General features: G+C 39.5%; 1 long non-coding RNA gene across 1 annotated transcript in view; it reads right to left on the bottom strand.

Moving 5' to 3' along the window:
• Positions 1 to 2,113: 2,113 nt before the first annotated feature.
• LOC146705711 (uncharacterized) overlaps positions 2,114 to 12,283 on the bottom strand; it is a 43,131-nt gene continuing 32,961 nt past the window's right edge. The window contains exon 4 of the long non-coding RNA XR_014921401.1: positions 2,114 to 3,454. This is a non-coding gene — a long non-coding RNA (uncharacterized LOC146705711). The remainder of the gene's footprint in view (positions 3,455 to 12,283) is intronic.

Below are 12,283 nucleotides of genomic sequence, written 5' to 3'. Positions count from 1 at the left end.
TGAAAAAATGTGCAGAAACCGCCACCGTAAAACAGATGAATGTCCAAAATTTTAACATCTACCGTTCCCTCTACCGTAGCCTCTCTGTAACCGACAAGAACTGAATACTCAAATAGACAGGGTCAAGATGTAGATATGCATTTTTCACATTTCCATATTAATCAGACTTTAGTGTTGCTCCAGTGGGTCATCATGACCAGAGGATGGTAGTAGAATAGAGTTTTCTACTCTAGTCATTAAAAGCGGCCCCAGACGAGTCCTTAACTCCAGGCTCCCAGTCATCCGTCTCGTGTGTTTATGCCGCCACCACACCTCCTGCATCTTAACGCACACTTTCTCTGCCCTTAAAAGTGGAAACACTTATGTTGTTTCAGGAATGCTTAAATAGGTGATAGAAGAACCAATGCGATTTGTTTAGGTGAAGGGTGTTTTTGAAAACCACAGCAACGTAGACCATCTATGTTTTTATTCTATTCTCTAAGTCTCACAACCACTTGATTTTGTTTTCTAAGTTTGGTAATGGAAAGTTGATGATTTGGGTTAAAATATACACATGCAGTATTGTGTAAAAGTGTTGAGAGTTTTGCTTGCAAAGAGCCAGACTTTTTAAAAGTGTTCTTCATCAATATTTCTCCAAGTCTTTCAAGGCTTTCCTTTGGACTTTGCCTGCTTTTTTAAAAATCATTTTCAGTCCAGACCTTGTGCATCAACATTTTCAGAGAAATATTGTTTTAATTGTTGAGCCACTTAATTCAGTTCAGGTCCGTTCAGTTCCATTTTATCTATATATTGCAAAATCACAACAATCACCTTAAGGCACTTTATGTTGTAAGGTAAAGACAATAATAATAGAAAGAAACTCCAACAAGCAAATGACCCTCATTAGCAAGCAGTTTGTGACAGCAGGAAGGACAAACTCCCTTTTAACAGGACGAAACCTCCAGCAGAAAAGGCTCAGGGAGAGGCAGCCAGCTGCTATGACTGTTGGAGGTGAGGAGAGCAAAACAAGACAAAAAGCAGCTGTGGAAGAGAGCCAGAGATTAATAATATTTAATGACTAAATACGGAGCTAAAAAGATATGATAACTGACCTATGAATCAATCAGGCATGCAAAGGCACCTAACTCAGTGGGTTTAACTAGTGTTCTACACATAGCAAACCACTTAGCACAGAACCAATTTTTAATTGTATCTTTAGGTGTTTTGTTACCAGCAGCATGGCAAAAACACAAGGTTTGTTCCCACTGATGTGCAATATGTCTTGAAGCTCAACAAGTGTAGGACAAAAGAAGAAGTAGCTGGCCTAACAATAGCTATAGCAGATGAACGACACCTGAAGTATCTGACAGTCATATCCTTAAGAAATAGAAGAAGAAATAAAAAACAGACTCAGCACCTGAGAAATATATCTGGCCTTTTAGTTGATCCATTTCCTCTTCACTGAAGCCTCATCAGAAGTGCCATTCTTAAAGAAAGGAAACAGTGAGAAAAGGCTGAGGTATGCCACATTACACAAGAACTGGATGAAAAAAATAAATAAATCAGTGACAACAGGTCTTATAGACTGAAAAATTACAATTTTAGGTGTTTTGTTCAAGTTACAGGAGGTTAAGAGAGTGGTGCAACACTGAGTGTCTGCAGACATCTGTAAAACATCCGTAAAACATTTAGGCCAGCGGTGATCGTCATTGTTCAGCATGACAATGACCCCTAACACACTGCCGATGCACAAGTATGCTTGAACAGAAAAATGCACAATGGATGTTAGAGTTTGTATTTTTGATTGTCATTTATGCTTAGAAATATTTACTTATGCTTAGAGTTTATAATTAGTTGTAGATTGGTAGAGGTCTGATCATACTTAATAGTCTGCAAACTTTGTGTGTATTAGAGAGCACACTGAGGGCACGAGAGTTCGTGCCTTGTCTTATTGTTTTACGGTAGGATTAACGTAGTTGCGTCTGTTCTAGTCTAAGTGCTTTTGTTTATAAATGAACTGCTGGACTTCCTCACGGTGTTATCTAGGATGGGGGGGGGGGTCTACCCTCTTCCTGACCAGGGATGTTTGCTTGTGTGCTTTTATGACCCTTTGATCAGCAGTACCACACACACACACACACACACACACACATCCACCACACACACACACACACACACATCCACCACATACGCACACACACGCACCCACCACATACGCACACACACACACAGGCAAGGTACTCTTTGTTTGTATGTAGACGTCATATGTTAATGAACCTATGCATATTCATGTAACCTCAATAAAAGGGCAGTGGTACGGGAGAACGGACGAGAGCAACTGGGGTCAGGCGAGGGAACGGCGCCTGTCCGGTTCTCTCCCGTGCACGAGAAACATGAAGAAGCTTGCTTACTTGTGTCTTGCTTTGCAGTGTAATTATATTGCCTTCAACGTTCCAGCGAATAGGTTTATGCTACAAACCTATCAATGGACCTCTATCAGTTGTAGATTGGCCTCCAAAAGCCCCAACCTAAGATGTGGCTCAAGACTTTTGCACAGCGCTTTATAGATTGTCAGAAACATGTTAGAGTGCTGAGTTTAGTTTCCTGTGATGATATTTATAGGCATCTGCTGTAATGCCACAAAACATGTACAACCCCATCCCTAATAATGTAAAGCATAAAAGTTGATTCATAAATCTGAGTTAATTGAATAAAAATGTGTTTTGACTTTTATACCATCCACTACTATAGTTATTTGTTCACTCCTTGCTTTATTTGACCTGAATCTAAGCCTTTTTAGTTTCTGACTGGTATTTGGGTAACGTGTCATTCAGAGCAATTAAGCTGATCATTTTCGATATACATGGTTCTAAGCTCCATTTATTTCTCCACCAGGAGAGATCCAAGCTGGAATTATGTGATCATTGCCATTCTTTGTTTGTGATAATCAAGGGGTAATCATCATCCCCATTACTGATTTTCTTCTGCCAAGTTGAGAAGCAACACTGTTTATTTGCAAGTCAGACAAACCAAAACTAGATGGAGAGGTACTGTAAAGCTTGGGTGATGGAAGAAGCCAATAAGTTCAGTTGGTGCTCCAGATCAATTTCTTAAAAAAAAAAGAAAAAAAAGTAAATACTAAAACGGGCATTAGCCTTGGAGGAGAATGTGCTCTCCGAGTGCCTTTCCAGTTCAATGTTAATAAGTGTCAATGCAGTGAGGATGAGTTTGCATCATTTGCACTCCCTCAGTTGCATGGTGCTGTGACTCTGACAGATAACAAACAGCTGCACCATAGGGGATGCGGCAAACCAATGCATCATGAAAGGAACCGTCACCCATCCCTTCTTCATCTTCTCTATATTCTCCTTTCATCTGCTCTTCACACATTCTGCTATTCCATGGCCCATGTCAATCCCGTAATTTGTATTTGTCGGTGTTCGCTGCTCGTCTTTGAAGGCCCGCTGTGTCTCGCCTGGAAAAGAATGAAAAAACATTGGCAAGTAGTGTTTAGGAGGTAGAGCAGTTCAAAGAAAGGATCAATCCTTCCTCATTTGCATAGTCGTTGTTTGCTAGGCACTGTCAGTGCTACAAGGTTGCACGTCATTCTACAAGTAAAGGAGCTCTGTCGCCTGAGTCCATATACGAAGAAGAATAAGAGGAATTTTTCTAGGTGACATTGTTATAGAAGTAGCCACTCAAACCGTGAATATACAGAAAAATACATAGAGAGTAAAACAAGACAACACAAAGCACTTGTTTTGTTATCAGCAGAGAACTAAACTCGAGTCTCCTAAAGAGGCTTTATGATAGTAGCTTGCTACACCAAAGTGCTGTCTTACTTTCCATGGAAAAGACAGAATTAGGCCATGAAAACACCCAAAGGAGTCCAATTAAAGTCTATAATATTAGCAAGTAACAGTGAAAACAGTGGGGTTAATAGCTATTTAGCTATCCAGCTTAATTACCAGCCTGCAGCTTTCTGTGAGTCCTACAAATCCCAGGTTTGCAAAGTAGTGCATTGAAAGACCCGAGGCTCTGTCAGGTGCATTGTCTCTTATCCTGGTGCATGAGACATAGATTTAATGAAGTGTTACGATTTTACCAGATTCTATTATTATCATTGCGTGGAAGGAAGGTATTATACATTGAAAAAAATAACATTAAATGTAAAGAGAAAGGTAAAGACAACCTCAGAGATACTTTGAGGAGTTTAAAGTGGGCCATTAGGGCATTGCTCATTACTTGGATGAGTTTACAGGGCCAACGGTAGTGATGCTGACAGTTTTGCAAGCCATTTTAAAGGCTCGGCGCTCTGGAAGCTTAACAAATGCTGATAACAGAAAATACAGCAGGACGTTCAAACTGAACTGTGCCCTTTAGACCACAGTGAGAGTTGCAGGAGTGTCATTCTTGAACAATAACTTTTCAGTAATTAAAAAGGTATGTCCTGCATTAGGAGAGACTGGAATCCAGACGAACCCAAATGCATAAAAACAGCTGCAACACCTACAGTAGTTTAACTCTGTGGATAATTGTAGGAAATACACTTTATTAATTTTAAAAGATCAATAATAAGCATACACCCCTGCAGGTAGTTTGTGTATTCTGATTGTTTTTCCTAATAGGTGGGGTAAAAATAATGCTAATGCTATTATTTTTGCAGACATTAAAGCTATTCAGTGGAAATACAAACACGTTTCTGAAACTAGAACAACGTGAAGTGAAATCTTGGACAAAGTTCATACTCCTTAGATCTGCTGTAACCTGCTCCCACCTGAATAGTCGCAAATTATTAGATAAATAATTGATAATAATTTGTATAAATAATAAAAAAACAGCCAGTGACTCACGCTGTGGTAATCATACGTTAGAAATTTTGTGTCATAATGTAGAGAAGACCCAGATACAGACACTAGTAGATGGGTATTGTTACCAGTTTTAAAATATCTGAGAAAACACATTGTATGAAATAAGGCCTTAAAACTGGGACACTCATTGTACCTATAGCACAGCTGAGCTAAGATTAAATGTAAATCAGATGCAAATGACATGCAAGATAGTAAAGCTCCGATACATTAAACATATTTGGCTTAATGCCCAGTGACCTCCAAAACAAACTGCTTATAGGTACACCCATAGGACAGCAAACATGAGAAAAAGCCCTCCAGGGCAGCGGTCACCAACCTATTTTTCTCCACAGACTGGTTTATGTCCGACAATATTTTCGTGGACTGCCCTTTAAGGTGTCGCGGATAAATACAACAAAATAAAACCAGCACCGGTACCAAAAAACACAGAAGATTTATTCATAACACACGGGAAAAGACCCAGTGGCCCGGTACCAAATGACTCTGTGGCCCGTGTGTTGGGGACCGCTGCTCTAAGGTACCAACAAACAAGCAAAACAAGCCAAAGTTCTGCTGTAGCTTTCTCATTTAGTGGGAAATTAGGATAAAATCCCCTACAGAGTCCTTTTGCTGCATATGTGGGAATCTGGAATCTGGCAAAGCCCACACATAAAGAGAAACTGTGATAGTACTCTGAAATGATTAAACAGAATTAAATGAAGAGGACAGGTTTCTGCTGTTCTTAGAATCCATTAATCAGTTTGTCTGCTATTGGCTAAGAAATGGAAAATTATGCTCCAATTGATGGCATCATCTCATCATTTAGTCTGATAAGATTTCCAGATTTCATCCACAGTTCTTTAACACTGTTCTGTACAAGAGTGTGATGAACTTCCAGCTGTAGCACATCCAACAGAAACGACAATGTGCATACTGTGTAAAGTCCAGATTAAATTTTCTCCAGATTTATGTTTAATCTTTCCTGCTATCCAGCAGTGGTTATAGCTACATGCTACAGTTACCTCGGGGTGCACAGGACATTGGCAGGCAGTGGATGCAGAGGTCCACTCCGAAGCTGCCTCGCTTTATGATTTGGAACCACACAGCAGCACTGAGGATGTACTGATTTGACTTGATATTTTATTGACTAGTTTTCTTCTGGCCTTGCAGCATCCAAATAACTCTCTGGAAACTGTATGTGGGGACTAGATATTAAAACAGCTGTAATGCAATACCTGTTAAAGCCATTACATTAAAGCTACAAAAAGTTCTTATCCAAAAGCCACTTTAACTGTTTTTATTTTGTTTTTTTAGCTATAGCTGTCTGTCATCATTCCTGTCAGTACTCGTGGACAAAAGAAGACTAGATTAGACTGTTCTTTGATAGATTTGTGATTGTTTGGATAACAGCAATCAGTCCTGATGTGCACAACATCAAGCCAGCTGATTTTCTTTCATCGAACACCTGAACAAAACAAGAAGGGGAAATGAAGTGTAGTGTACACAGTAATATTACATTTAATATTAGTGAAGTACATCCTTTAGAACCTCCCAAAAAAGATATCACACATGAAATACATGAAGCAAACAGATTTAACGCGTGCCATCATTAGACCTGGCTGGTTGTGATAGAATCAGATGCTCATGATCTTTACGAAAAGATGGTCAAGCAAAGATGGAGCCGTAGAGTCTGCGTCTTTTGTCAGTATCCACGTTCATCCTCATATCTGCACCGGAGATGAAGATTCTGTTCCTACCTCCCAGAAGTATTCCCACCAGTAAGCACCAGCTCATTGTTTAGCCTCTTTAATCACTATAATGATATCTAAAAGCCTACGACAGCTGCAACAGGCTCCAGGCCCTCCGGTGACCCTGAAATGAATAAGCAGTTAGGAAAATGGATGGACATCCTTATGCTATTTTATGTTATCAATGCTCGCACTCTACTCAGTTTTCTTCAATTGCTATGTTGTTTTCCTGCTACTGTGTTACAAACAGGAGCTCCAGCATAGCGAATCACAGTCCCAAAGCCCCACATCATCAGTCAGCGGATCATAGGGTGGAAATGTAAGACTACAGGGAGTGCTATCCTGCACAGCCTGTGATATTTATGTCTGAGATTTAATGAGGGGGTCTCTATCATCATGGGCTACATTAAGCTTTGTATCACAGCACACATCCCTTAAGACGTTCCACACATGTGACGAATCCAAAACCTGTTAACTCCTGACATAAAGCACATTTCAAAGAAAAACAAAGAGGGCTTAAACTGAATGACGGAGCTTCACTTAAGATCCATAAGCTGCACAGTGAAGAGTGACATAATTTGGGTGACGCTCAAATACAAATACCACCAGTCGAGCGTTTCAAAACTTCCTGTTTGCTAAGCGCAGCCATTTAGAAGACTGAAGAGAGATGAAATGCCTTGTTTCAGACAGTATGTGAACTGAAGAGAGGCCCAGTATAAATTAGGATTATCGCAAAGGAACATAATATAACACCTGGGGCTCAACTCTAGCTATGAATTTAGTTTTTTTTTCAATTAAACATTTATATTGTTGCTTACTAATTAATAAAATGGAATTTGAAACTTTTGCTGCACAATTGCAAATTTTACGGATCTGGGTCCACAACAACAAATGCAAAATTCCTGCTTTAGTCTGTCACGCGAGGATTTTAGAGTCAAAGTCCTGTTTTGACCTTGTTCTTACTCACTGATATACATAAAAACAACTCAGTGGAAAAAGAAGGTGCTCTCCCAGTTCTTACCGATACAATAGCGGGCTCAGAAATCAGTCGCTTTGGTGTTAGAGATTCATCCCATGAGCATAAGAATGACACATCTTAACCTTTTCCCTGATTACTTATTCATATGAGAACAGTTCAGAGAAGTGTGCTCTGCTCTGGGCTTTTGAAAATATTCCATTTCCTCTTTTGATTCTCCTTTTAAATTAACATGAATGGAATCATCAGTTTGCAAGTAAACAGAGTGCAGTGCTGCTGAGCCGCTGGAGTGCACGCGGGTCTGGTCCCAGTCCTTCTGCGGCACTGTAGTATGTATCTATCATTTTTCTGTTTTTACGTGCTGAACAACTATCTTTATTTGTCTCTTTTTTTTCTTCCTTTTTTTGTTTTGTTTCGGGGAAACTAGAGTTATTGACTGACCATGCTCTCAGCATCTCATTTTGAAATTCCATCTGGCCTGATAAATAAGTAATGCTACTCTACACCCCAGTGTGTAAATTCTGCCCACGTGTTTCCTGATGTGTTTGTTCAGGGTAAATGCAATGAAGTGCAGAGATATTTTTAGATGTTTCAGTCAATAGTAGTAAGAGAGAAATCTATCCACAGCTGGAAAGAGTTAAGATTCTCGGACTTTTTCGCTGTATTTTCTTTGTGCTCACACAGTTGTTCCTCTTTCACTTTGTGAGAGGAGTTACAGGGGTTTATTTGCAAAAGAGGCACCTAAGAGGTGAACCAGTGTTGTGTCTACACATAATACACAACTTAGCAAAGAACTCTTTTTAAATGGCATCTTTATGCACTGTTCCTTCCAGCCTGTCACAGAAAGACACATTTTTTGCTTTTATTTCTTTAGCCGAATCGATCAAAAATACCACAGTTAACACTCTTTATCTCACCCTCTATCTCTGCATGGTGTGCAGGGCATCCTTAAAGAAATTAAAGGAAAATGGACAAGTGGAGGACAAAAGAAGAATCTACAGCATATGAAAGTCATGTTATTAAGAAATATGAAAAATCCAGCAACGACCTGAGTAATGTAGCTTCAGTTTAGCCAAAGCAAACCCAAAGTCTACCCAAAGGGCGGATTTTGCCTAATAAAGTTCAGGATGTGGTACAGAATGAAGGCAGCCTCCACATAATGACTCTCTGCTTTATGTTCTGTATTTTGCTTCCACATCTTTCAGTAAATTGCTGCATCTTTTTCTCATTTTGATAGGCTGATAGGTAAAGGCCCTAACATCTGAACATATACTTACAGATTTCATTAAGCATGTTCTCTAGGCAGGTTTAAGTCATGTGTGCCTGGATTTCACAAACTGGACTGTGTAGTTTTTATTTTTATACTACAGGTCACTGATGAACAATCATTGGCATTCGACAAAAGTGCTTTTCAAATTCTGTTTTTCAGTCTCTTGTTTGCTGCAGCGCTTCAGAGGACCAGCATTATCACGCAAGTGTGACCATCAGGGTCTTGGTTTCCTCTCTATTCACCTTTATTATCCTGGTCTGAAAACAGACAGCCATCAACAGCTTTGGTGGACTGAAATGATTACATATGTTGGACTATTTATGTCTGCTGTGTGTTTGATAACATTTCAGGGGCAGAGTCAGAGATCTTCCGATCAGCAAATCATTCGGTCAGTCTGCCAACTTAACCTCTCTGGGAAATAGGCAATTTTAGGATGCTTTCAATGCAGCCAAGAAATCTGGACAGTGGACGTTCACTTCAAGACTTTCTGTTTTGTCCATCTGTCATTGTTTATCAATGCAGATGCATTTTAACAAGCTAATAAAAGCCTATGTCATCATCAGTCAGTATTCAGTGGTTCTGAGATTGCATTTTGGTAAATGTTATTCCACATTTGCTCACTAAACTGATTATACATACATTGTCTGCTCAAACATGACCAGTCAACAGCACTCAGACATGAGCAGAATAGAAACCAGAAAGCTTCCAGTGCTTAAAATGTTGCCTACAGATTCTACAAATCCATATGCATGTACATGTACAATATGCATAGATCTCGAACTTATTGCTTGTCTTTAAGGACTTGTTTTTACTGCACAGACAACAATGGTTTTTTAGCTGAGGCTGTGATAGACATGTGACCTGTCTGGGCGTGTGCTGCCTTTCCCAAAAATAACAGCTGGGATAAACTCCATCCTTCTATAACCCCGAATTAGATAAGCAGTTTAAAAAAATGGGTGGATGGATGGATGAACTTTTGAGTCTCAATACGTGCTCCTAAATCATATTTAATCAATTCAGTGTGCCATTTTTGGGACATGTCAAAGTGTATAGAACATCTGAACTGTAACCCAAATTGAATGGCCAATTCTTTGTTACAAAAAACAACAAAAGGGCATCTTTTTAAGAGGCTCCCACTGTGGGCTGATTCAAGATAGAAAGCGCCACAATAGCATGGTGCTTTTGGAAAGATAAATGTACCCTTCAGAAGGGTCAGACCTTCAAAATGTCACTTCTTAGATTTAGTAAGGCATATCCCACTCGCAATCTTTAAGCAGTGCCTGTAAGAAGTTGTTGTCCCTCATAAATCTAGAAAATGTCCACTGTGCTTTCTTTGAGACACAAATGAGAGGAGGAGGACTACATTAGGTAAGGTGAAGGTTTTTGTTGAGATACAATAAAACAAGTTAGAGGGGGCGAAGCCACTAAAGCACACCTACCGTGTTATCCATGTCATTAAAAGACATGTACGTTTTTAAAAACCTGAAATAGTATTTTCCTCTAACGACGACTATTCAGGTCACTCATGGAGAAACTACATGTGGAGAATATATAGTGATTTTATACACACAGCATCGGCTTCTGTGTTGAAAATCAGGTAGAGTGATCTCACTTATCAACCTGTATATCAATTTCTTCCAGCACCCGGCTCCCCAACATCACCTGTGGTCAGAGATGGGCAGTAACGCGTTACAAGTAACGCGTTACTGTAATCTGATTACTTTTTTCGAGTAACGAGTAAAGTAAGGGATTACTATCGCAAAAACGGTAATTAGATTACCGTTACTTTCCCGTAGGAACACTACGTTACTGCGTTACTAAAACCGCGATTTTTTGCGAGAATGTCTCACGACAGTGACGTAAGCGAGTGCGCCGTTCGTGGCAACAACTGTGTGCAGATCAACAATGGATCATATATCGAGTGCGGGAGAGAGTATGAGCGTGCAGCGTTTAAAGTGTGGAAGTACTGACCTTACTTTGAGTTTGATTCCATAAAAAGTGACAAAAACATTAGTGTCCGCTGATCACTGCGTGGGAAGAAAACTTCTTTTTACAGCGAAAAAAACCCCTAAACTTCCAAGCAAGCACCGAGTGCACTACGACATAATGGGAAACTCACAGAGAAACTCGCGGATTCTTCAACTGACCGCTGCGGCACACCTGCACCAGGGTAAACCTCCGCCTACTCCACTCCTGCTTTACAGGTGAAAATAGAGCAACAGGACCGCTGAGTCTTTGACTTTATTTATTTTCTGCTGTGTTTTACTTGCATCTATTTGAAAGAGTGAGTGAAAACACAAAAAATATTTTATTTTATGTGCTGGAATGTGCAGAAAATAGATTCAAATGTTAAACGAATTTATTCAAGTCAGAGAATGGTGCATATAATTAAATTTTTGCTTGATGCATAAAGTTAAAAGATTAAAACTAATAAAACAAGTTTTAAAAAGAGACTTTTCCATTTGATTACATTTTGTATGATGGATTATGCAGAAAAAGTAGAATTGGGCTGAAAGATCTATCGCTTTATCACCTATTCAGGTTGTAAATTGTGTTTTTAAAAAGTAACTAAGTAACTTAGTAACTAATTACTTTTGAAAATAAGTAATCAGTAAAGTAACGGGATTACTTTTTTGGGGAAGTAATCAGTAATTAGTTACTGATTACTTTTTTCAAGTAACTTGACCAACACTGCCTGTGGTAGTCGTTAACCCGGGCCCCGACCAATTTGGAATATAAGCCTAAATTTTGATGATCCGAATGTTTTGTTTTAACTGTCCTTCATGCAACCCCTCCCCATTTATCCAAGCTCGTGGTCCAACCATGGCTGGGTTAAATCAGTGCATGATCCTTCCCAGAACAGGCCCAGGATTCACTGGCATGGAATACAAGAAGACTTGGATCGCTTTTCTGCTGTAGCTTTCATCCACCTTCCTAGTGATTTTCATGCACCCACAAAGTCAGCATCCTTCTTTTCCTTACTCCAGTGGGTGACATTACCAGGAGCATGAACTCTGGATGGCTCTGCTCTTGGGATCTCAGGACCACACGAGCTTCTTCACCACAAAAGATGACAATCCACAAAAAAGACCAGCTCACAGTATGTAAAGACTTTATGGTTAACGATCTAATGTATTCTTAATTTCTACTTAGCATCAAGTAACACAACATGCACAGCTCTGATTAATCTGTGATCTTTTAATACCAGCTTAACAGCTTTCTTATTTTCTCATTATGACCTGTTCCTTTGTGTATGTATGTGTGTGTGTGTGTGTGTGTGCATTAATGGTTGAAGGATGGCTTAGATATTCTTTCCCCACTTAAAACATGTTGTTGGCTCACCCCTGTGTGAATTTGAGTCTTTTCACGTTTGCATAAATAGACATGTCCTCTCAAAAATGCAAAGATGTTAGAAAATTAACCCTACCATAGAACCAAGTCCGCCAGAGCTTATATTATA

This window comes from Copadichromis virginalis, linkage group LG7 (genome assembly GCF_057382275.1).
Source record: "Copadichromis virginalis isolate Kocher_CV1m ecotype Utaka linkage group LG7, C_Virginalis_male_GT1.1, whole genome shotgun sequence".
In the NCBI taxonomy this organism is placed as follows: Eukaryota; Metazoa; Chordata; class Actinopteri; order Cichliformes; family Cichlidae; genus Copadichromis; species Copadichromis virginalis.
This window is presented reverse-complemented; position numbering and strand designations above follow the sequence as displayed.